The following is a 23,563-nucleotide window of genomic DNA, read 5'->3' on the forward strand; positions in this document are numbered from 1 at the left end:
GCGTCTAATTGTTAAAGCGTCTAATTGTTAAAGCGTCTAATTGTTAAAGCGTCTAATTGTTAAAGCGTCTAATTGTTAAAGCGTCTAATTGTTAAAGCGTCTAATTGTTAAAGCGTCTAATTGTTAAAGCGTCTAACTGTTAAAGCGTCTAACTGTTAAAGCGTCTAACTGTTAAAGCGTCTAACTGTTAAAGCGTCTAACTGTTAAAGCGTCTAACTGTTAAAGCGTCTAACTGTTAAAGCGTCTAACTGTTAAAGCGTCTAACTGTTAAAGCGTCTAACTGTTAAAGCGTCTAACTGTTAAAGCGTCTAACTGTTAAAGCGTCTAACTGTTAAAGCGTCTAACTGTTAAAGCGTCTAACTGTTAAAGCGTCTAACTGTTAAAGCGTCTAACTGTTAAAGCGTCTAACTGTTAAAGCGTCTAACTGTTAAAGCGTCTAACTGTTAAAGCGTCTAACTGTTAAAGCGTCTAACTGTTAAAGCGTCTAACTGTTAAAGCGTCTAACTGTTAAAGCGTCTAACTGTTAAAGCGTCTAACTGTTAAAGCGTCTAACTGTTAAAGCGTCTAACTGTTAAAGCGTCTAACTGTTAAAGCGTCTAACTGTTAAAGCGTCTAACTGTTAAAGCGTCTAACTGTTAAAGCGTCTAACTGTTAAAGCGTCTAACTGTTAAAGCGTCTAACTGTTAAAGCGTCTAACTGTTAAAGCGTCTAACTGTTAAAGCGTCTAACTGTTAAAGCGTCTAACTGTTAAAGCGTCTAACTGTTAAAGCGTCTAACTGTTAAAGCGTCTAACTGTTAAAGCGTCTAACTGTTAAAGCGTCTAACTGTTAAAGCGTCTAACTGTTAAAGCGTCTAACTGTTAAAGCGTCTAACTGTTAAAGCGTCTAACTGTTAAAGCGTCTAACTGTTAAAGCGTCTAACTGTTAAAGCGTCTAACTGTTAAAGCGTCTAACTGTTAAAGCGTCTAACTGTTAAAGCGTCTAACTGTTAAAGCGTCTAACTGTTAAAGCGTCTAACTGTTAAAGCGTCTAACTGTTAAAGCGTCTAACTGTTAAAGCGTCTAACTGTTAAAGCGTCTAACTGTTAAAGCGTCTAACTGTTAAAGCGTCTAACTGTTAAAGCGTCTAACTGTTAAAGCGTCTAACTGTTAAAGCGTCTAACTGTTAAAGCGTCTAACTGTTAAAGCGTCTAACTGTTAAAGCGTCTAACTGTTAAAGCGTCTAACTGTTAAAGCGTCTAACTGTTAAAGCGTCTAACTGTTAAAGCGTCTAACTGTTAAAGCGTCTAACTGTTAAAGCGTCTAACTGTTAAAGCGTCTAACTGTTAAAGCGTCTAACTGTTAAAGCGTCTAACTGTTAAAGCGTCTAACTGTTAAAGCGTCTAACTGTTAAAGCGTCTAACTGTTAAAGCGTCTAACTGTTAAAGCGTCTAACTGTTAAAGCGTCTAACTGTTAAAGCGTCTAACTGTTAAAGCGTCTAACTGTTAAAGCGTCTAACTGTTAAAGCGTCTAACTGTTAAAGCGTCTAACTGTTAAAGCGTCTAACTGTTAAAGCGTCTAACTGTTAAAGCGTCTAACTGTTAAAGCGTCTAACTGTTAAAGCGTCTAACTGTTAAAGCGTCTAACTGTTAAAGCGTCTAACTGTTAAAGCGTCTAACTGTTAAAGCGTCTAACTGTTAAAGCGTCTAACTGTTAAAGCGTCTAACTGTTAAAGCGTCTAACTGTTAAAGCGTCTAACTGTTAAAGCGTCTAACTGTTAAAGCGTCTAACTGTTAAAGCGTCTAACTGTTAAAGCGTCTAACTGTTAAAGCGTCTAACTGTTAAAGCGTCTAACTGTTAAAGCGTCTAACTGTTAAAGCGTCTAACTGTTAAAGCGTCTAACTGTTAAAGCGTCTAACTGTTAAAGCGTCTAACTGTTAAAGCGTCTAACTGTTAAAGCGTCTAACTGTTAAAGCGTCTAACTGTTAAAGCGTCTAACTGTTAAAGCGTCTAACTGTTAAAGCGTCTAACTGTTAAAGCGTCTAACTGTTAAAGCGTCTAACTGTTAAAGCGTCTAACTGTTAAAGCGTCTAACTGTTAAAGCGTCTAACTGTTAAAGCGTCTAACTGTTAAAGCGTCTAACTGTTAAAGCGTCTAACTGTTAAAGCGTCTAACTGTTAAAGCGTCTAACTGTTAAAGCGTCTAACTGTTAAAGCGTCTAATTGTTAAAGCGTCTAATTGTTAAAGCGTCTAATTGTTAAAGCGTCTAATTGTTAAGCGTCTAATTGTTAAAGCGTCTAATTGTTAAAGCGTCTAATTGTTAAAGCGTCTAATTGTTAAAGCGTCTAATTGTTAAAGCGTCTAATTGTTAAAGCGTCTAATTGTTAAAGCGTCTAATTGTTAAAGCGTCTAATTGTTAAAGCGTCTAATTGTTAAAGCGTCTAATTGTTAAAGCGTCTAATTGTTAAAGCGTCTAATTGTTAAAGCGTCTAATCGTTAAAGCGTCTAATTGTTAAAGCGTCTAACCGTTAAAGCGTCTAACCGTTAAAGCGTCTAACCGTTAAAGCGTCTAACCGTTAAAGCGTCTAACCGTTAAAGCGTCTAACCGTTAAAGCGTCTAACCGTTAAAGCGTCTAACCGTTAAAGCGTCTAACCGTTAAAGCGTCTAACCGTTAAAGCGTCTAACCGTTAAAGCGTCTAACCGTTAAAGCGTCTAACCGTTAAAGCGTCTAACCGTTAAAGCGTCTAACCGTTAAAGCGTCTAACCGTTAAAGCGTCTAACCGTTAAAGCGTCTAACCGTTAAAGCGTCTAACCGTTAAAGCGTCTAACCGTTAAAGCGTCTAACCGTTAAAGCGTCTAACCGTTAAAGCGTCTAACCGTTAAAGCGTCTAACCGTTAAAGCGTCTAACCGTTAAAGCGTCTAACCGTTAAAGCGTCTAACCGTTAAAGCGTCTAACCGTTAAAGCGTCTAACCGTTAAAGCGTCTAACCGTTAAAGCGTCTAACCGTTAAAGCGTCTAACCGTTAAAGCGTCTAACCGTTAAAGCGTCTACCGTAAAGCGTCTAACCGTGTTTTTTTTCTTTTTTTAGGTTACAAAAGGAAGGGGTGCTAGGTGGTTTGGTAAGGCACAGAGCATGCCTGGGCCTGGTGCAGTGAGTGAAAGGAGCTGGATGCCAGGCCAGAAGTACCCCCACTGGCAATGGTTTTAGTTCTGGTTTGGGATTAGGACTCTAATGTGTCGCTGGGAGAAGAATGCCTCACCCTGTGGGTAGGGAGCAGTTGACTTGGTCAGATCTGTGTTGGAGGTGGAAGCAGCTGGCAGGCAGAGGGTTCCCTTTTCCCAATGGTGGTTTCTTGGCCGAAGCCAAGAAACTGCTGCCTTGTCTGCAGCAACTTCTCTTTCCTTCCGTGGTCTGCTCTGCGCTTGCCTCCTCTTGAAGAGGATGTGCCTGTGCTGCTCAGCGAGTTCTGCCAGGAGCTTGGGACTGCTGTACATGTCTGATAATCTCTCTTTCAGCATTGTGGTGTTTGTGGTGGTGATCTGCAGGGATGAGCTGCTCTTGCTGGCTGGAGTATGGCTGCACTGACAAGGAGTTGGTCCTCACCTGAGGCTGGAGCAGGACTGCAGGTGTGCCAGGGTAATTCTGCTTCTATCTGGGTAACTCTTTTTAAGCTCAGCCTTGCTGCCCAGACTGACCAAATAAGAGCAGCTTTTAAGCTCTATCTAAGATGCCTGGAAATAGGAGGTGAGCTCAGCTGAGAGTGAGCTGCTGGCTGCTCTGCAGGGACAGCTGGCCAGAAGGGAAGAGTTCTGGGAGGGCAGGTTATGTTTATGGTGGTGGCGGGATGAACAGAGCTGATGCTGTATGAAAGCAGGGAGAAGGCTGGGGGTTAGAGTGAGCAGAGGTGTGGCTTGTGTGTGCCCAAGCAAGCCTTGCTGCTGGTCAGGGGATCAGTGATGGCAGGAGTGGAGTGGAGGGCTGCTCCTTCTTGGGAGCTGAGGAAAGCCTTTGGAAGTGAAAGGGGGTGGCATGATGTTAAGAAGTTGGGCCGCTCTCATTTTGCCAGGGGCAGATGGGGAGGGCTTTTGTCTGTGCTCTTGAGGTGGGGGCGGGGGTTGCCTGGTGGGAATTTGGGGGTAGTGCTGTCCATGCAAGGGAATGTCCCAGCAAGGCCAGGGAGCCCAAGTAGTGCAGGTGGCTTGCCCAAAGGCAGATGCTTGAGATTGTCAGCAGCTGATGAGCTGAGGCAGCTGCAGGTGTGACATGTGTTGCTGGGGTGCCTTGCCCCCAGGGCAGCCCTGGCATGTGGCATGCCCAGCTGAGAAGCCAAAGAGGTGGGGGAGAAGGAGTGCTGCTGGTGCTGCCCAGGATGCCAGGTGGCAGCTAGTGCCTGCAGGCAGGGCCCCTGGCCCCCAAGCAGATGTGCTTTGTGCCAGTAGGTTGCCTTTTACAAGAGGGGTTTCTCTGGAAAATGAGGAGCGCTCCTGTAACTTGGAGCTGCCAAATGGGTGGTAGAGGGGGGCGGAGGGGGAGGGAATGGACTAAAGTCCTTGAAGCCACCTCTTTGGCATATCTCCTCTGGGCAGAGTTGTGGAGACAAGGAGGGGTTTGGCAGCCTGTTGAGTGACACTGTTGTCAGAGCCTGGTGCTGCTGAGGGAGGAGGGTGTGTGTGTGTGTGGGGGGGTGATAGCCCTGTTGTAAAGTACAGTTGCAGAGAGGGCTGCAAGGGTGGCTTGGTGGCTGGAGCAAAGGTGGGGGGTGGCAGGTGCTTTTGTGCCTGGAAAATGAAGGCTAGCAGGGCTGGTTGCTGTACTTGTACACAAGTCTTGGAGTTGAGGAAAGAAGAAGCCTTAAAAGGCTTCAGAAGCTTGGAGGCATAGCCCCCTAGGTGGGAGGCAGGTGGTCATTGGGGCATTAATGTGGAAGTGAAGAGCAGGTGGAGTGGCCTATGCCAGGGAGAAGTGGCAGTATGTATTGCCTGCTGGAGTCAAGTGAGTTGAGCATGTCCCAGTAAAGGGGATGGTTCCTTGGGGCCCCGCATGTCAGGTGGAGGCAGGAGGAGAAAAGTGTTGGGAGCACCTTGAGCTTGAGAGCAGGGCTGCTGTGATTTTTGAGTGCTGGTGTTTGTTTGGGGAAAAGGTAGAAGAGCAGGCTAGAGGAGAGGGGAGAGCAGCCAGGGAGGGCAAGAAAGCAGCTTGGCAAGGAGCCCATGCATGGAAGCCATTTAGTGCAAATGGGGCAGTGTGAGAGCAAGCTTGCTGCAGGCAGGCAGGCTAACATGTGCTGGGCTTGTTGTCCTGCTGTGTCAGCCTGTCTTGCCTGTTTGACCCCCCCAGCAGCTGAGGTGGGACAGCTGAAGGTAGTGTGCCCTAAAGGTGTGGGAGGGAGGGTGCTGAGGCCTGCCTGGGGCACTGGTGGAGAGTGGGGGTGTGGGGGCTGGTGGGGCAGGGCAGAGGAGTTGAGGACCCCCAGAGCATGTCAGGCTGAAGTTGCAGTGTGGCTTTGTGAGGGAGAGCCTGCCATGAGTTGGTAGCAGCCAGGGGAGCTGTAGGGGTGTGCCAAGGGGCTCCCCATGGTCAGAGAGGACAGAGGGCTCCCAAGTGTGAGCCCAGTGTTTTGGGGAGCATGGCTTTTGTGTGCAGTTTTCCCAAGCTGCCCGGGCTGAATTGCTGTCAGGTGCCAAGTGCAGCAAGGGCTCTTTGGCTTCCCCCCTGCCCAGGTGTCAGTAGAGCTCAGCTCTAGTGGTCCAGTCTGTGCCCTTCTGCCCAAAGCTGCAGCTGCTTTGCCAAGTGGAGGGGCAGCGGATTCCTTGGAAGAGAAGAGGATGTTGTGGAGAGAAGTTTGGGGCTGGTTGTCTGGAACGATTCCGGCAGCTGGCTGTGTACTTGAGACCTAGTGCAGGTTGCCAATGCGCAGGGTTGTGGGTGTGGGAGCTGCCCACTTGAGCATGCTGTGCAGGGGAGCTGCTGTGTTTCCTGTGTGAGTGAGTGAGTGGTGTGTGTGCAGGTGTTGAGTGGAGAGCTGGAGGTGCCTTTTGTTTGGAGGAGCAAGTAGGGCTGGGTGTTTAGTGTCTGTAAAGCAGGAAAGAAGGAAGGAGGGTGGTAGGTGTGAGCATGGAGCAGTGGGATGGTCTGGCAGAGAGGTGTTGCCTGGGAGAGCAGAAATGAGTCCTTCTTTCGCAGGACTGCCTTTTGGTGCTTTGGGGGACGCGCCTGCCCCTTCCTGGGATGTGCTTCTCTCTTGGAAGGTTCCCTTTTGTGCTCTGCCTTGGACCCTGACTCTTTGCCCCAGAGGGGGTTACCTGCTTTGGCCAAAGCCCTTGGGAGATGGTCCCGCACCCTTCTTTGGTGCTGTCCGGCAGCTTTTCCCTGGGTCTTGGCCGCTTCTGGTCAGTGTTTGCCAAGAGAGGACTGCTCTGAAGAAGTTGGGGATATCTCGGAGGGTGGGGGCATGTGCCTCAGCTCTGCTTTTCAGGCCCAGGAGGGGCAGCGCCCAGAGATGCAGTTTGTACTGATGGCAAGTGTTCCTTAGTAAAAGGCCTCAGCTTGCTGGGACCCAAAGCCTGAGAGTGCTGTGGCAGAGCGCGTGGGCCCTCGGTTGTGCCCTGCCTTCTCTTTGGTGGCAATGGCTTTGCTGTGTTGGTCGCTTCTGGGGGCGTTCTGTGCTTTGTCATACGCAGCGGTGGCCAAGCGGTGTCTGCAGGGCACAGGATAATGGCAAGAGGGAAAGGTGCTCAGCAGAGCCAGGACTGCTGCAGCTTCCTGGTGTTGATGCAGTTTTGCAGAGTTGGAGCCCTCTGCAATCTCTGCAGTGAGAGGCAATTTATAATGCTGTGTGCCAAAGGCACCCTGAAAAGCCTCAGCTGTTTGAGCCCTGGGCAATCCTCTAGGCATGACAAGAGGCTTGTGGTTTCTCTTTTTTGGCAGTCCTCTCCTTGCTCTCGGGTCTTTGGAGGTGCAGCCTGGAGTCCTTGCAGCCTCAGTGGTGTGCTGCAGGAATTGCCCAGGCTGGAGTGCAAGCTGTATTGCAGGCCCTTGACAAGGAGTGTTTTTGCTGCTGCTGCTGGGCCAGCTCTGTGGAGGCAGTGTATTTCCCTTCAGTTTTGGGGAGGGTCATGACAGGGTTCAACTGGTGGAAAGTTACAAGCAGCAAAGCGCATGGGAAAGGAGAAGCAAGGAGCGAGGTACGAGGAGTTACAGGTAGCAAAGCGTATGGGAAAGGAGAAGCAAGGAGCGAGGTACAAGGAGTTACAGGTAGCAAAGCGTATGGGAAAGAAGAAGCAAGGAGCGAGGTACGAGGAGTTACAGGTAGCAAAGCGTATGGGAAAGGAGAAGCAAGGAGTGAGGTGCAAGGCATGATCGTGCGTGCGTGATCAGTGTAATCACAGAATCACAGAATCACTGAGGTTGGAAGGGACCTCTGGAGATCATCTAGTCCAACCCCCCTGCTCAAGCAGGGTCACCTAGAGCACATTGCACAGGATTGCATCCAGGCGGCTTTTGAATATCTCCAGAGAAGGAGACTCCACCACCTCTCGGGGCAACCTGTTCCAGTGCTCTGTCACCCTCACAGTGAAAAAGTTTTTCCTCATGTTAAGATGGAAGTGTCTGTGTTTCAGTTTGTGCCCATTGCCTCGCGTCCTGTCGCTCGGCACCACTGAAAAGAGTCTGGCCCCATCCTCTCGACACCCTCCCTTCAGATACTTGTACGCGTTGATAAGATCTCCTCTCAGCCTTCTCTTCTCCAAGCTAAACAGGCCAAGCTCTCTCAGCCTTTCCTCATAAGAGAGATGCTCCAGTCCCCTAATCATCTTTGTGGCCCTTCGCTGGACTTGCTCCAGTAGTGCCACATCCCTCTTGTCCTGGGGAGCCCAGAACTGGACGCAGGACTCCAGATGTGGCCTCACCAGGGCTGAGTAGAGGGGGAGAATCACTTCCCTCGACCTGCTGGCAACACTCTTTCTGATGCAGCCCAGGATACCATTGGCCTTCTTGGCCACAAGGGCACATTGCTGCCTCATACTTAACTTGGTGTCCACCAGCACTCCCAGGTCCTTCTCAGCAGAGCTGCTTTCCAGCAGGTCAACCCCCAGCCTGTCCTGGTGCAGGGGGTTATTCCTCCCCAGGTGCAGGACCCTGCACTTCCCTTTGTTGAATTTCATGAGGTTCCTCTCTGCCCACCTCTCCAGCTTGTCCAAGTCTCTTTGAATGGCAGCACAGCCCTCTGGCGTATCGGCCACTCCTCCCAGTTTTGTATCGTCAGCTAACTTGCTGAGTGTGCACTCTGTCCCTTCATCCAGGTCATTGATGAAGAAGTTGAACAAGACTGGACCCAGTACTGACCCCTGGGGGACACCGCTAGCTACAGGCCTCCAACTAGACTCTGTGCCACTGATCACAACTCTCTGAGCTCTGCCATTCAGCCAGGTCTCAATCCACCTCACTGTCCACTCATCTAACCCACACTTCCTGAGCTTGTCTATGAGGATGCTATGTGAGACAGTGTCAAAAGCCTTGCTGAAGTCTAGGTAGACAACATCCACTGCTCTCCCCTCATCTACCCAGCCAGTCATTCCATCATAGAAGGCTATCAGATTGGTTAGGCATGATTTCCCCTTGGTGAAGCCATGCTGACTACTCCTGATCACCTTCTTTTCCTCCACATGCGTGGAGATGGCTTCCAGGATGAGCTGCTCCATCACCTTTCCAGGGATGCAGGTGAGGCTGACTGGCCTGTAGTTCCCTGGGTCCTCCTTCTTGCCCTTTTTGAAGACTGGGGTGACATTGGCTTTCTTCCAGTCCTCGGGCACCTCTCCTGTTCTCCATGACCTTTCAAAGATGATGGAGAGTGGCTTAGCAATAATGTCCGCCAGCTCCCTCAGCACTCGTGGGTGCATCCCATCAGGGCCCATGGATTTGTGGGTGTCAAGTTTGCTTAAATGATCTCTAACCCACTCCTCCTCCACCAAGGGAAAGTCTTCCTTCCTCCAGACTTTCTCTCTTGCCTCCAGGGTCTGGGGTTCCTGAGGGCTGACCTCAGCAGTAAAGACTGAAGCAAAGAAGGCATTCAGTAACTCTGCCTTCTCTGCATCCTTCGTCACCAGGGCACCCACTCCATTCAGCAAAGGGCCCACATTTTCCCTAGTCTTCCTCTTGCTGCTGATGTATTTGAAGAAGCCCTTCTTGTTGTCCTTGACATCTCTAGCCAGATTTAATTCCAAACGGGCCTTAGCCTTCCTCGTCGCATCCCTGCATACTCTGACAACATTCCTATATTCCTCCCAAGTGGCCTGTCTCCCTTTCCACTTTCTGTAGACTTCCTTCTTCTGGTTGAGTTTTGCCAGGAGCTCCTTGCTCATCCATGCAGGTCTCCTACCTCCTTTGCTTGACTTCCTACTCATAGGGATGCACCGCTCTTGAGCCTGGAGGAAGTGATGTTTGAATATTAACCAACTCTCTTGAACACTCCTTCCTTCCAGGGCCCTCACCCATGGGATTCCTCCAAGTAGGTCCCTGAAGAGGACAAAGTTTGCTCTCCTGAAGTCCAGGGTTGCGATCCTACTTGGTGCCCTGCTGCCTCCTTGCAGGATCCTGAACTCCACCATCTCATGGTCACTGCAGCCAAGGCAGCCCCCAACCTTCACATCTTCCACCAGTCCTTCTTTGTTTGTTAGTACGAGGTCCAGCAGCACACCTCTCCTTGTTGGCTCCTCCACCACCTGGGTCAAGAAGTTGTCACCAATGCTCTGCAGGAATCTCCAGGACTGTTTGTGCCTAGCTGTGTTGTCTTTCCAGCAGATATCGGGGTGGTTGAAGTCCCCCATGAGAACCAGGGCCTGGGATTGTGAGGCTACTTCCAGCTGTCTGTAGAAGGCCTCATCGACTTCCTCTTCCTGATCAGGTGGCCTGTAGTAAACACCCACAACAGTGTCACCTCTATTAGCCTGCCCTTTGATCCTTACCCATAAGCTCTCGACTCGCTCTTCATCCACCCCTAGGCACAGCTCAATACATTCCAGTTGCTCTCTCACATAAAGAGCAACTCCACCACCTCGCTTTCCTGGCCTGTCTTTCCTAAAAAGTACGTAGCCGTCCATGACAGCACTCCAGTCATGCGAGCTATCCCACCATGTCTCTGTAATGGCAATGAGATCATGGCCCTGCGACCGCACACACATCTCTAGCTCTTCCTGTTTGTTCCCCAAGCTGCGTGCATTGGTGTACAGGCATTTCAGGGAGGTGATCGAGCATGCAGGTTTCCCAGGAGGGATACAAGAGGGTCCTCCATAGCCACATCCCATGCGCACTTCCCTGGCTGCATTCACCTGTTGGAGGCATCCTGACTTGAGCAGTCTTTTGCCAACTACCCTGTCACTATAACTCTCCCCTTCCCCCATCTTTCCTAGTTTAAAGCCCTCCTTACCAGGTTGGCCAACCTGTTGGCAAAGACCCGCGTGCCCCGCCTCGTGAGGTGGATCCCATCTCTCGCCATCAGTTGTTGATCTTCAAACAGGGTCCCATGGTCGTAGAAACCAAAACCCTGTTGCCAACACCAGCGGCGCAGCCAGTCGTTAACCTGGAAAGTCCGTCTCCTCCTCCTCTCATCCATCCCCCTCACTGGCAGGATTGAGGAGAAGATGACCTGGGCTCCCAGACCCTTGACCACCATCCCCAGAGCTCTGAAATCCTGCTTGATGGTCTGCAGTTTGCCCTTGGTGTCATTGGCGCCCACATGGAAGAGCAGCAGTGGGTAATAGTCCGAAGAATGGACGAGCCTTGGCAGTCTTTGCATGACATCTCTCACACGAGAGACTGGCTACCTGTGATGTAATCAGCATGATGACTGGCTTAGCAAAGTGTATCTGTAAAACCGCTGAAGCAGCTAACTACTTAGTATAAATATGCTCAGAAACAAACAATAAATGTCTCAAGATGCACCACTTCTTGAGTCCGTGCCTTCATTCGCTACAAATGGCGTCCGAACAGGGACCCAGCTTGACGTAAGAAGGTGACGTCGATCCGGTAGCAAAACCTGTCTGAACCGGGACAACAAGACTGAACCGGGACTCCAAGCCTTACAAGGAGTGCGCACCCATCGCCTCGACAAAGGTGGGCAGTCGGGAATCATGGGGGGAAGGTTATCCCTAGAACAGAAACCAAGTCTCAACGCATTGAGACGGCTTCTGGACAGGCACAATCGGGACATTTCAGAGGTAAAGTTACTAACACTCCTGGACTGGATTACGAGAAATGTACCTGACTTCCCTGCAAATGGGACGTTTCAACTCGATGAATGGGCAAAAGTAGGTCGGAGATTATATGAGGAAGTGGGGACTGGAGATGTCGCGGTTTGTAAGCATTTGGCTACATGGGGGAACTGTTACCAGCTCGGACAAGGAGGAGTCTCAACAGGAGCCTCAGACAAACATACCCAAGGACACCGGTGCAGCTGGGACTGATACATCCTGAGAAAGTACAGATAAACCAGCAGAAGCCAGTTGGAGGCAAGATTAGGACTGAAACAGTTTTCCTCAAACAAGGAAGCAGGCCAAGTTGAGACCATGTATGGAAAAGCAGAGCAAAGTTCATGGCAAGATGCTGAGTGACACCTCTTCTGACACCACCAGAGACCCCCACAGAAGACCCCCAGAGACTCAGACCGCATGCGTAATGATTATGTAAATGTAGTAATTAGTTCTAGGAAATAGAATGAATATGTATAATCATTCCTGGAAATTTAATGCATATGCATAGGATAGACCAATATAAACTTTAGATGATATGACACACGGTGTGCACATTGGGTGGAGCTGTCCCCCGTGTACCCAGCGCTGTAATAAAGAGAATGCCTGCTTCTTAATGCTACATTGGTGTTAAGGAGTTTTTCTCCCAATTTTGGTGACAGTTTTGGCACCCCAGATGGGACTCTGCTTCTGAACCTCGTCGGATCCGTGGGATCGCAGGACCTCCAGCCGGCACTGAGGGATTCTCGGGGAGAACCTCCAATCCACAGACCAAAGAGCTCTGAACAAGACCCCTGGGAAAGGTAAAGGCCTTCCTTTCTTGAAAAGGTCGGGTTAGAGTCCTGCATTGCTTGATTTGTGTGGCAATTTGACATTTGGAACGTTATTGGACTTTGTTTTGTGGATTTTGTGATTATGGGTAACCAAGCGTCGAAAGAGGGGGGGATTTTGAAGAATTCACCCCTGGGATGTATTTTAAAGCATTGGAGAGAGGCGGCAGGTCCGCTGGGAGGTACACTTACCAAGAGAACAATTAATTGAATGCTGTAATCATCGTAATCATGTATACTTTAGAAGATCAGGAAAAATGGCCTAAGAATGGAAGTGTGAACTACAATACCATATTACAATTAATGTTGTTTTGCTGGAGGGAGGGGAAATGGGATGAAGTAATGTATGTAGATTTGTTTTTCGCATTAAGAAACCACCCTGAGTGGCAGAAAGATTGTGGGATGATTCCAAAGGATCCGATGATACTAGCAGTAGAGAAGGAGGGAAAGGGTCAAAAGTTGAAAAGGTGTTGTTCTGCTTGTAGTATCGGAAAGAGGTGTTTAAAGTGTAAACGGGAGGAGGTGGAGGATTTGGAGCTGTTGGTGGCCCCCCCCCCCCGACATAAGTGTGGGGGAGATGTCAAGGATGTTGTTGGGGAGGCTGAAGAGGCAGAAGGATTTAGCCCGATTGCAGGGAGAACAAGAGGACGACAAGGGGAAGCGGGGGAGGTTTTACAGGCTTCCCTTCTGCAGGCGGTTGGAAATACCGGACCTGTAACAGTTCAAGTGCCTTTCTGTATAATGGAGTTAAGGTCCTGGAAGGAAATAGCAGGAGACTGTAGAGAAGATCCAGAGAGAGTGGCAGAAGTGTTTGAAACTCTAATTAGGACTCAGGATCCAGACTGGAATGATTTACAGGTAATATTAGACACGCTGCTAGATGATACTGAAAAGAAGATGGTACTAAACACTGCTCAGAAGCAAGTGGAAGGAGCACTTGCTGGTAGGGATTTGCAGGGGATGCTAGATCAGAATTTTCCTGCTACAGACCCGGGGTGGGATCCTAACCTGCCAGGACCCCGGGGACTTCTAATAAGATATCAGAAATGGATATTGTATGGTGTAAAACATGGTATGCCCAAAGCAGTTAATTGGTCCAAAATAAATGAGGTCAGACAAGAACCGACTGAATCCCCATCTGCTTTTATGGAACGATTAGAAGTTACTGCCAGAAAATCTACCAACCTGGATCCTGAGAAACCAGAGGAAGCCCAGCAGTTAGCTTCAATTTTTATGGGACAATTGGCCCAGACATAAGAAGGAAACTTCAAAAATTAGAAGGAGCAGATTTGAGAGATCTGGGGAAAATGTTAGAAGTGGCCTGAATAGCTTTTAATAGGCTGCAGTACTACCAGTTGTATGGGCTAGCAGAATTCCAGGTTGGTCTAAATTGGCGAAACCAGTGAAGGTTGTTCTAAAATCTGGAGCTAAACCGGTAGGACAAAAACAGTATCCTATTAAGTGGGAGGCCCAGGTACCTTTGGGCTTCTGACGTTGTTCCATCCCGAAAAGTTGTTAATTGATGGAACTGCCCGTGTTCGGACAAAACGGTCCACCCACAGCTTTACATCAGACTGTAGTAGCGACATAGAATTGCGGGACCCAACTAAGCATGTCTTGAGTAGTATTTTCGCAGGGGTAGGGACTGCTCCCGCTTTATCACAACTTAACAAATTAGGATGCTGGCTTGCAGAGGAAGCAAATGCTACTAGTACTGCTTTGAACGCCCTGTTAAGAGACGTAGATTCAGTTAGACATGCCACCTTGCAGAATGGGGCTGCGATCGATTTTTTGCTATTGGCCCAAGGCCATGGCTGTCAGGATTTTGAGGGAATGTGTTGTATGAATCTGAGTGATCATTCTGAGTCAACACATACGAGCATTGCAAGATTGAAGGCGTTAACAAAACAATTGCAAGAAGACGATGGGAAAAACGTATGGGGAATGTTTGATTGGTTGAATATGCTTGCTGTAGGACCTTGGTTAAAACGCATCCTGATTCTAGGACTTATTATAGTTTTTGTATTTGTTGCAATACTAATGTGTGTGCCATGCTTATTGAATTGCATACAAAGAATGATTGACTGGAACATGAAGCAAGTCATGACCCTGCAAGTTCATACCGCCTTAGCCTTTCAATTATTAAAGGAAGGGGGAGATGTGGAGGGTCATGACAGGGTTCAACTGGTGGAAAGTTACAAGTAGCAAATCGTATGGGAAAGGAGAAGCAAGTAGCGAGGTACAAGGAGTTACAAGTAGCAAAGCGTATGGGAAAGGAGAAGCAAGGAGCAAGGTACAAGGCATGATCGCGTGTGTGTGATCGGTGTAATGACTGGCTACCTGTGATGTAATCAGCATGATGACTGGCTTAGCAAAGTGTATCTGTAAAACCGCTGAAGCAGCTAACTTCTTAGTATAAATATGCTCAGAAACAAACAATAAATGTCTCAAGATGCACCACTTCTTGAGTCCGTGCCTTCATTTGCTACAAGTTTACCGCTCAGAATTGTTCCTCTTTGCTAGGAGGAAAGCCAAAGACTGCACTAACTGTAGTGGGCCCTCTGAGCCAGTAACTTGTGGGAACCCCCTGGCAGAGGTCAAAAACAGGATGTGGGTTTTTCCTTCTTGGGAGTGATAGCTGGAAGTGTTAGGGGAGTTGCTTCTGTGGAGAAGTAGGAGAGGAGTAGCTGCAAAAGCCCAGCTGAAGTAGGAGCAGGTGGGAAAATGTGTCTGGGCTTGTGGGGCCCTTCCACTCATCTACAAGGTGGTTGATCTGCAAGGCATGCTGGTAAGTGAGCTTTGCCAGGCCCTAGATAGCGCAGCTGCAGGCAAGGCCAGCCTGAGGCACCTTTGCTGTGCCCCAGTGTGGTTTCCCACCAATGGCAGTAACAGGAGCTGGTGCCGTGCTGCTTTGCACTAGCCCTTTAGCCCTTCTGCGGTGGCTTGCCCTTGGGATTTTGGGAGCCGTGCAGAAAGTGGCCTAGAACGCTGGTGCTTCTGGAGGAGCTTGGAGTTGTTTCTGTGTGCTCATAAGGATGCTGCTAGCTTCTGTGCTCTCCTTCTCTAGGTTCCTGCGTGGCATCCCTCTGCGCGCTGTCCGAGAGCCTTCTGCATGCACTGTCACGTATCGGAGACAGCCCAGCGCTGAGGGGTCTGTTGTGGGGTGGTCTGAGGCCAGGGCACTTTGTGTGGGGCTGCAGCCGGCGAGGAGCTCTGTGCCTGGCCACTTGCGCTGTGCGAGTCCTGCCCAGCGGCGCCCGGGTGCTGAGCAGAGCCACGGCCGTGCCAGAGCCACAAAACTCTGCTGCAGCATGAGTGCTGCCCCAGCCGCAGCGTCTGCGCTCACTGCAGAGCTAGTTTGGGGTCAGGTGCCCTGCAGGGAAGAGTGTGCCCTGGGGAGTGATGGTGTCCCAAGGTAACGCGCTCCGGCTGCGCTTCCCCGCTGCCAGGAGCGAGCCCGGAGAGCGGTGCTTGCCACGTGTTGATGGCTGGGTGGCTGGTGCGTACGGGGGGAGCAGGCAGCCCCGCGGCTTTGTCCTCAACTATAACTGTGCGGCAATGGCTGTGGAGAAGTGGTGGGCAGCGCCACTCAGGGCAGGATCTGTGCGGTGTGCCAGGGTGCTGCCCTGCCCAAAGCTTTCTTCCTGCAGCCCCTTTTGGCGCTGTGCCGTGGTCAGCTGGACGCCGTGGGGTCTGGCCTCCCTCCTTCCTCCTCGGCGAGCTTGAGCGTCAAGGCAAGGGGAGCGTTGCGTTTCCTTGCTCGCTCGGTCCCGAGGTGCCTGCTTGCCCTCCTTGATCAGGCTGTTAGTGCTCGCAGGCGTTTCTGCCGACCTGGAGACAGGGAGTTGCCCTTTTATTTGAGAAGTCCCTTCCTAATCGTGCCTTGCTTGGACCTTGCTGTAAAACCCAAGGCTTGCTTTCATGTGACTTGTGGGAGTAAAAGAAAGGGCCTTTCTTCTGTGCGTGTACCCCTAAAGGAAGGAAATGGGGGGCAGAGGGGCTGTGTCCGGTGACGGAGCGGCAACAATCCTGCGTTAGGCCCTGTGGCTTTCCAAAGCGGAGCCCCCCCTGCTTAGTGTGGGTCTGACACTCGAGGCCCAGCCTTCTCCCCAGGTTGCTGCTTGAAGGATTTAATCCGGCTGCACAGAAGCAGGTCTGCTGCCATTTCTGCCTGCGGTGCTCCGGAGGACGGAAGCATCTTCAATTTTGCCGTGCTGGGAAGGACCTTGCTCTGAGCCGGGTCCCTCGTGCGCTTTCCCTGCCCTGTTCTCCTTTGCTGTTTGTGTTTAGGGCTTTTGTGTGCAGCCGTGTTTGCTGCGGGGGTGAGGTGGGAGCTGGCAGTCACTGGGTTGCTGATGGTTTGCTTGAAGCTCTTTGGAAGAGGGACCCAGTTGAGAAGAGGGGCCCTTTTGGGCTGGGCAAGGCTATTCTTAGGAGAGGGCCTAAAGTGGCCGATGCCTTCCTGTTCAAAATCTCATTGTCCAAGCAGACGCCCTCAGCCGACCAGCAGTGGATTTTGTCTCCAACCACTGCATGCTTTGTAACTAGGAAAGCCCAAAGGAGGGCCCGGTCCCCTGAAAGGGCTGCCCAGTGGGGTGTCTCTCTTCCCTCCAGTTCCCCTCTGTACGAGTTCTTAGCCAGCATCAAGGCAGTGTGACAGCTGCGCAGCGCAGCAGCCAAGGGCGCTAGCTGCAGAGCTGCGACTGCGCTGGCTGTGGCTGGGTTTGGGGCTGGCGCTGCAGGGGCGCTGGTTTTAGCCTGAGTTGTGGGTGGACGTGGGCAATGAGACTGGAGCCCGCTTTGCTTGGGATGGGTCCTAGCTAGAGGCTCGAGTAAAGCTGGTGGTGGTGAGGGTCCAAATCCCGCAGCAAGCCTGCTGTGTGTGAAGCGCATCTGCCCCCTGCCCCTTCTTTGGGTCGCTTCATCAGTGCTCTTGCAGTATACCTCTGCCATGCGATTTGAGACCTCCAAAGATGCCCCTTAACTGGATTTTCCGTGTGGCACGTGCACCGCTGCGATCTCCTGGTTTGGCTGCGTGTTGAGTTTCAGAGATGAACTCCCAGCTCTTCCTGCTCCCAGCCCAAAAAGCTTGAGAGCAGCTTAGTCCTTGTCAGCTTGTCCTCTTTTGAGGCTGCTTGTCGAGGCCCTGAGAACTGCCCCTGCCTGTGCTTGTAGGTCTGCCTGCCCTGTGTGCCGCTTTGGGAGCCCCCTGAGTGAAGCCAGCGAGCAGGCAGATGGTGTCAAAGCCACGCTGCCTCATCCATTTAAAGCCAAAAGAGTCCCTCGATGGGGGTGGCATGAGTCCCCGAGCAGGTCCGTGTCTGGGAGCCCCCAGGAGGTTGCTCAGAAAGGCGCCTGGGCCAGCGGCGCTGTGGGCTGCATTGCTGGGTGGCGACAGGCAAAAGGGTCAGGTGATGGGGTTCCCGGGCAGCCTGATTTGGGCAGAAGCTGCAGCCCTCGCTGGCAGCTCGGCCTGCCCCCGTCCGTCCCCAGCGGCTGCTTGTGGCCAGCCCCGTTCTGCCTGCAGTGGTGATTCCCTCAGGACCACGTTCCCAGGGAAACCCCCCATCCCTGGAAAGCAGCTCCACGGCTGTCTGGTCCCAAGCAGCGCCATGCATGGCCTTCCCGCGTTGGGGTCTCCAGGGAGCCCCGTGCTCGGTGTGCGCATCCTCCTGCGTCTCCCCATGTGTGCGGAGGCTGCAGCAGGGTGGGCCAGGGCCCAGCTTTGCTTTGCCTTTGTGCAGGGCTGAGCCCAGGGACCCCGGGTCTATCAGAAGGGCTTCTGGGGCCTCCAGAAACGCAGCTCCGAAATGCGGAAGAGAAAGGCGATGATGTTGCCTTGCCTCTGGCCCCGGCTTTTCTTCCATGGCATCGGGATGAATTAGTCCTGCTACATTTGAGAAAGGGTTGTGTTGTGGGCTGGCTGGGGAGCTGGAGAGCAGTTTGGCAGCCTGTGTGACCTGGCAGCTTTTGTGCTGCTGCCATGGGGCCCCTGGGTGCCAGCGAGGCTTTCTAGGCGGCCGAATGCCCCGGCGCTGGTGTGAGCAATGGCACGAGCCGCTCCTGGCTCGCGGGGCCTCTGTGCTGGAGCAATGGCCCCTGTGCGCTAGTGGGAGCGCGCTGGATTTTTGTTCAGGCTCTGGCCCGGGTCTCTCTGCTTCCCGTGTGCCCGGTTTTGTGGCCTGGCTGGGACGGTGTTGTGAAAGGAGTGATGCACTTCACTTGTAAGAGGGAAGCAGCACTACATTTATTGCAGTAAGACAGCGACTTAACAAAGCTCAGTCGTAAATAAGACCAGTTTAACGAGGTTCGATTGGCAAGGTTCACTCAATTATTTACTGCATGAAGGACGGGGTCAGATGCATGTGCAACAACGGAGACCCTGCCGTTGAGTCACCAGGTTCGGAAAGGACCCCCTTGCTTTCTAAACTCCTTTGGAGAGGAGCCTAGGTGCTGCTGGATCCAGTCCAAGTCCCAGACTTGGTCAACGGTTTATGTCTAAGGGATTATGTGTGCAATTAATCTGAGATATAACTCAGCAAAGTTTCACAAAGTTCGCAAAAGTTCAGCACGCTATTAATCACTTCCTGAGGATCTGTGGTGGGTAAGGAATCTCTCAGCCTTGAGGAGTGACCTTGAGAGGTGTCCCTGCTCAAGGGGAGGTTCTGCAGTGCAGCCCACTGCCGTTCAGGAGAGCTCCATGGGCTCTGGGCTGCCCCCTATTTCTGGGGGGAGATGATTGACTCATCGTCATATTTGCATGCTAGATGGACCTTAGTTGGCACGCGCTCAACTAACCCCTACATAGGTGCTGCTTACAGGGAGGTCAGGTTGAGGGGGAGAGAGCGCATCAGTGGGGGGAAGGAGCACACCATCACACGCTGTCTGCGCACACTGGCTGAGAGACAGGAGAGAGCAGAGCACGAGGAAGAGGAGGAGGCGCCTGAGACCCTGGAGTCTGAGGAGCAAGGTGGTGAGCAGAAAGTGCCGGTGTGCTGTATGGGCCTGGGTGGGAGTGGGTCCACGCGTGTCCCTGTGTCCCCTGTCAGCCCTGCACAGGAGGCCTGGGCCAGCGCGGGGCAGAGCGGTGCCTGTTGCTGGCTGCGAGGGCTCTGCCCCTTCCCTGGTGGAGCCGCCTGGCGCTGCTGCACCCGGCTCTTGCCGGGGGCCCGGGGGCTGGTTGCTGCCGTGCCGGGGCTGCCTTCGGCGGCGGCTGTTGAGCCACAGGAGCCCGGCAGGGCTGGTGCGGAGGCGGTGCGGCCGGAGTGCCCTTGAGCCCTGTGTGGGGCCATGGGCCATGGCACGGGCAGGGTCCGGCGGGGCTGAGCATCTCACGCAGCCTTTCCTTCTGCCCGTGGGTGCTCTGCCCACTGCCCAGGCGCTGCTGGCTCACCCGCTGGTGAGTAGCGGGGCCCCGGGGACAGAGCTTTTGTGGCCAGGGCGAGGGGAGAGGCTGGGAGAGCTGGTGCCGAGGCCAGTGCCCAGCACGGTCCCCGGAGCCATGGGGGCGAGGTGGGCTGCAGAGATCCCCCTGCTGCTGCTGCTGCTCCTGGCAGGTGAAGTGGCGGCGGGGGGGAGAGGCTGGGGGCGGAGGGGGCAGCAAGATGCCTTCAGCCGCCCAGGCTGGCGGAGGGCGATGGTGGCGGGTTGGCGAGCGCTTGTCAGCGCGATGGCCTGAGGCTTTGGGGCGTCGGAGCGCAAAGGAGGCGCCCGGGCCCTGCCGTGGCGCTCGCTGGGCTGAGAGCGAGGGCTTTTGCTTCCTCGGGCTTTGCATTAGGGGAAGAGCGAGAGGTGGGTTGCAAGAGGGGCGAGCGGGGAGAGGGGCTGCCACGAAGGGGAGCTCTGCGCCGACAGTCTGTGGGGCCGTGTGGATGCGCAGACGGCCCTGGCCAAGGGCAGGGGAGCGTTTGCTTCATGTCTCGCTTCGCCCTAGTTCCCGCGAACGTCGCTGGAGCTCATCGAGAGCGAGGCCTGGACTGTGGGCCTGAGGTGGGAGCTGAGGCGGCAGCTGGGCAGCTCTCCCCGCCCGTCCTGGGAGAAGGTTTGCTCCCTGCGTGGGCGGTGGAGCTGGCCAGGGCTGGGCGTTGGGGCCGCAGCGACTGCCCCTTTCTGGTGCGTTGCAGGCACTGACTTGTGTTGCGTCTCGCTGTGCTGAGAGCCACTTCCAGCTGGCGTTGTCCTCGGTCAAGGGGTTCACGGAGACTTTGCAGCAGCAGCAGCAGCAGGTAAAGGGCCCGGGGTGTCGCTGTTTGTTTTCCTTCTGGCCTCTTGTCACTTGTGCCCCAGCGGCAGCCTGGTGGCGGCTGCTGCGTTTTGTTTGCGCCCATGTTAAGAAGCGCCTGAGCGCTGCGCTTGAAAGGGGCCGTGGCAGGGCTGGGGCGCGTGGGGTGTTTTAGGGCGGGAGGGGGTTGGCGCCTGGTGGGTGGGAGCTGCCCAGCCGGGGCAGCTGCAGTGCTCGCTTGCCCGCCGCCGTGTTGGTGAAGCGCCAGCGGTGGGGGCGAGGGAGGCTCTGCCCTCGGCCCGTGCCTGCGCGAGCTCCACGCCTGTGGGGTGGGTGCCGGCCGCCGGCGCCGAGCTGCTGGGAGCTCGAGCAGCGCCGTGGGGAGGTGCCGGGAGGTGCGCGGGGAGCTGAGGCGCCGGTGGGGTGCGGGGCAGCTCCCGCCTGGGGAGCGCAGGGGGCGCCAGGCGCAGCGGGGCCGTGGGGTGGCGTCTTGGTGCTTCTCCGGCGAATGCGCAGCAGAGCGACCCGGCGAGGACTCGGGCTGCGCTCATGGGCGTCTAGAGCAGGATGGCGCTGCGCGCTGCCAGGGAGCAGCTGCTCACCCCTGTTGAGAGCCATGTGGTGGGGAGCGTCCTGCGGCTGTGCCGAGAGGGCTGCCGGGCGGGTGCTGGGGCGCGGGGCAGAGTGGGCCAGGTGCCGCCAGCTCCAGCCTCTCCTCGCCCTTCCCGTGCACCCCTTTGCCGTTGCAGCCGTGCCAGCGCTGCTCGCCCTGCTGCCCTGGGCCGGGGTCGGCGGGGTCTTTCTGGGCGGCAGCCAGGGCAGCTGCTTCCCTGGCCACGGGAGGCTCCTTCGTGGGAGGGGAGAGGAGGTTTGCTGGCTGGGGCGCAGGTGCCGAGCTGGGGTGCGCTGGGTTGCTGGAGGGCGCAGTGTGCTGCCGGCGCTGTGCTTGGAGGCAGATTGCCCCCAGCCGCGCTGCTCTTTCCGCCCTTGGCCGAGCTCCAAGCATGTTTTTGTCCCCTGGCCTCAGGACGCAGAGCTGAAGCTCTCCGTGGTGCAGAGCATCGCTGAGCTCAGCCTGGCCGTCCGGGCTGTGGCCACCTGCCCCGGGTTTGAGCTGAGCTGCGAGTGGGAGCTGCTGCAGACGGTGCTGGTGAGCGCCCAGAGCCAGGGCCACTGCGCAGGGGAGCTTTGGGCTGTGCCTGGGGTGGGTTTGCGCAGGGGCGCGCTGGTGTCGTGGGGCCGTGCGCGAGGTCCCGAGCGCCCTGAGCTGCCTCCCCAGCTGGCGGGGCGCTTGGGTGCTGGTGCTCAGGGCCGTGGCGGGCGAGCGCGGTGCGTCCGGGCGCCAGGGAGGTGCCGCCTCGTCCTGCAGGGCCTTGGTGGGAGCCGTGGGGGTGGTGGTGCCGGTGGGACCTGGCAGCAGAGCGCGTGGCTGGGTCGGGCGGGAGGGCTCTCCCGCAGCCCTGCGCGCTGCCCGCTTTGTGCCTGTGTCCCTGTGACTTGCAGGAGGTGATTGAGGAGGAGCCCCCGGAGTCCCTGGTGCACCCCCAGGCCGTGGTGGCCGTGGAGCAGTTGAGGTAGGGTCTGTGTGGGGCTGTGGGAGTCGCTGCGTGTCCCAGTGCAGCTGGCTGGTGTGGCTGGGGCTGTGGGCACTGGATTTGGGGCTGTGGATGGGGACAGCGGCAGTGGTCCTTTGAGTCGCTCTGGAGAGCGCTAGTAAGGCCTCTTTGTGGTTTCTGTCCCTTTTTCTGCTGGCAGCAAGCTGCAGCCCCGTGTGAGCAGGGAGGAAAAGCGCAGCCTCCTGGCTCAGTGCTGCGAGGGCGTTGTGTGCCTTCGTCACCCGGAGCAGAGGGAAGAGGAAGGGGATGTGGTGGTGGCTGCCGCACGCACGCGGGTACCTGCCGGCCCTTCTCAGCCGCCCCTCAGTGGGGGCCCAGCTCCAGGCGCCCCGCGCTCTGGCAGCCGCTGGCTGCGTTGGCGTCTCCGCGGGGTGCCTGGCCTCAGTCGCCCTTTCTGGTGTCAGGGTGTACAGGCGCCGTCCCTGCGAGCGCTGCGCCAGCTCCTGAGAGACCTTCTGCAGGCAGAGGCGGCCCCTGCCTGCTTCGAGGACACGGTGCAGGTGAGCGTCCGTGGGGCGGCAGGGAAAGCGTCGCCGCTGCCCGAGCGGGGCGGCCAGAGCCGTGGGGATGCTGCCCGCGGGGCTGCTCCGAGGAGAGGAGCTTCCCTGTAAGCAGGTGCAACACCCCACCCAAATTGGCAGCGAGTGAAAGGGTGCCAGTTTGAGGTGCCCTCGCCCTAGTTTTGCAGCCAAGCTTTTCCCATGGGCAGCAGCTTCCTTGCAGGCAGCTCGCAGTGTCATGCGGAGCTGCCTGGATGCGCCACAGCTTCTGCGCAGGCGCAGCCGTGAGCGAGGGGCACTGCCCAAGTGCAGGGCGCTGCGGCGAGAGCCCCAAGCGGGGAGGTGCCCGTGGGGAAGGGCTCCTGGGCCGGGGCTGGGGGGCCTGGAGAGCCCAGGGCCGTGGAGGCGGCAGGGCCGGGAAGGGAGGGGGCTGGCGAGGGGCGCCGGGCGGGAAGAGGCCCGTGGTGAGGCAGGTGCGCCCGTGGCCGGGTGCTGCGGCGCCGGCTCGCCTTGGCGCAGGCATGTGAGCGGGAGAGGGCCCTGCGGGCGGGTGCGCGTCCAGCTGCTGGGTGCTCACGAAGAGGCCTGCGAGCGCAGGGTGAGCAGGGCGCCCGCGTTGCCCGGCCCCCTCCGTGCCGGCCGTGGCCCCGGCAGGGAGCTGCGCCCGGGCGAGCGCTGGGTTTGGGGTGTCCCGGGCTGCGGGGCAGCCCCTCGTTCGCCCCTGCCCAGCTGCGGCTCGGGGTGGGGGGTGCAGCCGGGAGAGGGCGAGCGGCTGCGGGGGCTGCCGGTGACCTTTTCGGCTGCCTCTTGCTCCCGCAGCGAGGCCATGCCCGCGAGCAGTTGGGCTCCCTGGCGGCACTGCTGGGGCCTCTGACAAGCGCCGTGCCAGCCGCGTCCCGCCGGCGGGCAGCGACCTGCCTCGGCCGCCTGCTGCAAATTGGAGGTGAGGAGAGCACGCAGGGCCGGTGCCCGCTGCTGCCTGAGGGCAGGACGTGGTCCCCGGTGGCAGGGACCGGTGCCCTCCACGGCCGGCCCCTCACCTGGCTCGCGAACCCGCTGCGCCACGTTGAGGAGCCCTGGCTTCGCCGTGGCCTTCGCCGCCCTCCCTCAGGTCCTGCTTTATCCGCGCGCAGGGCCGGAGGTTCGCTGCCCGCGAACGTGACTCCCCTCTC

This window comes from Apteryx mantelli, unplaced genomic scaffold (assembly GCF_036417845.1).
Source record: "Apteryx mantelli isolate bAptMan1 unplaced genomic scaffold, bAptMan1.hap1 HAP1_SCAFFOLD_72, whole genome shotgun sequence".
Taxonomy (NCBI): Eukaryota; Metazoa; Chordata; class Aves; order Apterygiformes; family Apterygidae; genus Apteryx; species Apteryx mantelli.